General features: G+C 63.2%; 1 pseudogene; it reads left to right on the forward strand.

Moving 5' to 3' along the window:
* The window catches only part of LOC126433305 (large subunit ribosomal RNA), a 7,962-nt pseudogene that overhangs the window by 2,099 nt on the left and 3,363 nt on the right, over positions 1–2,500 (forward strand).

Below are 2,500 nucleotides of genomic sequence, written 5' to 3' on the forward strand. Positions count from 1 at the left end.
AGAGTTTTCTTTTCTGCATGAGCGTTCGAGTTCCCTGGAATCCTCTAGCAGGGAGATAGGGTTTGGAACGCGAAGAGCACCGCAGTTGCGGCGGTGTCCCGATCTTCCCCTCGGACCTTGAAAATCCGGGAGAGGGCCACGTGGAGGTGTCGCGCCGGTTCGTACCCATATCCGCAGCAGGTCTCCAAGGTGAAGAGCCTCTAGTCGATAGAATAATGTAGGTAAGGGAAGTCGGCAAATTGGATCCGTAACTTCGGGATAAGGATTGGCTCTGAGGATCGGGGCGTGTCGGGCTTGGTCGGGAAGTGGGTCAGCGCTAACGTGCCGGGCCTGGGCGAGGTGAGTGCCGTAGGGGTGCCGGTAAGTGCGGGCGTTTAGCGCGGGCGTGGTCTGCTCTCGCCGTTGGTTGGCCTCGTGCTGGCCGGCGGTGCAGGATGCGCGCGCCTGCGCGGCGTTCGCGCCCCGGTGCTTCAACCTGCGTGCAGGATCCGAGCTCGGTCCCGTGCCTTGGCCTCCCACGGATCTTCCTTGCTGCGAGGCCGCGTCCGCCTTAGCGTGCTCCTCCGGGGGCGCGCGGGTGCGCGGATTCTCTTCGGCCGCCATTCAACGATCAACTCAGAACTGGCACGGACTGGGGGAATCCGACTGTCTAATTAAAACAAAGCATTGCGATGGCCCTAGCGGGTGTTGACGCAATGTGATTTCTGCCCAGTGCTCTGAATGTCAACGTGAAGAAATTCAAGCAAGCGCGGGTAAACGGCGGGAGTAACTATGACTCTCTTAAGGTGGCCAAGTGGCGGCGGTGTGGCTGCATCCGGACTTGGCTTTTCGAAGTGCGGTCTTGATGTAGTCGTGCTGCTGCTGCGAGGTGCCTTCCTTGGGTTATAGTTACAGGGAGAGTGATGCGCAATACATGGGCCTAGCCCTCTTAGCCTCTCCTCTCCTGCGGTCTTCTCCCCTTCTCGTGGGCCCGCTGATTTTTGCAGAGTGGAAGACCGCACCAGGGGCTTGGGCGGGTTACCAGCCCCCCCTCGCATTATCCCTTTATAGTTGGGGGCAGCCGACAAGAAACAAGAGATGGTGGCCCTTCCGCTGAAGGTGCCACCCCAGCTACCCCAGCACCTATCCGGCCAACCGGCCGTAACGAAAATGCGATAGTTTGTGTAGCTCCCTTTGCTTGCAGTGAGTGCCACCGCACTTTTACCACGAAGAACGGTCTCGGGGTCCATCGCCGCCGCCAACACCCTGCGGCCGCCAACGCTGAGATCGTGACGGAGAGGCATCGCGCGAGGTGGACGGAGGAAGAAGTCCTGTCGCTCGCCAAGGCAGAGGCCGAACTGTTCCTGGAGAGGGACGCCCGGTTCTTCTTTGTAAATCAAGAACTTACCAGGATGTTCCCCGACCGAACGCTTGAGGCAATCAAGTGCCGACGGCGGCAAGCTGCCCACAAGCAGCTTGTCCGCCAATTCATGGAGGCACTTGAGATCGGTCGGGGTGAAGAGCCGGCGTCCCGCCGTGGAGCAGCGAGCTCGCTGCCTGACGCGGGCGAGGCCGCTGCGCCGCCCGCCGACGCAGCCGAGGACTTCGCGGCCGACACCACCGGGCCGCCGCCGGAGGGGCCGACTGACGCCGCCATCTGGGAGCATCTGGCGGGGTTACCTGCTTCCGCCCAGCGTTTCTCTGCCCTGGATCGAGTCATTGGTCTGGGGCGGGGCACGCCGCCCGATGTCATCTTGGGCATGCTCCCGGATGCCCTTGCGTCGGTCGGGTCCAGGGGGGAGAGGTCGATCACCAGGACACAGCGGCCGCGCCAACCATCCAAGCGGCCGCCTGCCGCCCCGCCGCTGCAGAAGCGCAAGCGGCGCCGCTGGGAATACGCGCGGACACAGGACGCCTTCCGTAGGTCGCGTGCACGTTGCGTGCGCGGCTTGCTGGACGGCACCCTGCTGCAGCCGCCACCCGACATCCCCGGTCTGCTGGACTTCTGGGCGGACCTCTTCACGAAGAAGCCGATCTCCACCGCCGGCTTCATCCGTGACCGCCTTCTCCCGCACTCGGAGCCTGTCGCTCCTGAGTGCCTATGGGGGCCGGTCACACGTGAGGAGGTCGCTGCTGCCTTGCCGCCCAGGGGATCGGCAGCCGGGCCGGACGGCCTGACTCCAGCGGAGCTGCGGCGCCTGCCGCATGAAGTCCTGGTGAAACTCTTGAACCTCTTCCTCCTGGCCCGCGCCCTCCCCGAGCGTCTGCTTCGCGCCCGGACGTCACTTCTCCCCAAAACGGCTGCACCAACATCCCCCGCTGACTTTCGCCCCATTACGGTCTGCTCGGTGTTGGCGCGGACCTTTCACAAGGTTCTCGCGTCACGCCTGATGCGCGCATGTGCTGTGGACGAACGTCAGCGGGCATTCATCCCCCGGGATGGGATGTTGGAAAACACCTTCATCTTGGACACTGCTCTCACCGACGCAGTCCGCTCCTGTCGCTCTGTTTTTGTGGCATC

The sequence above is a fragment of the Schistocerca serialis genome, unplaced genomic scaffold (assembly GCF_023864345.2).
Source record: "Schistocerca serialis cubense isolate TAMUIC-IGC-003099 unplaced genomic scaffold, iqSchSeri2.2 HiC_scaffold_1162, whole genome shotgun sequence".
Classification (NCBI taxonomy): domain Eukaryota; kingdom Metazoa; phylum Arthropoda; class Insecta; order Orthoptera; family Acrididae; genus Schistocerca; species Schistocerca serialis.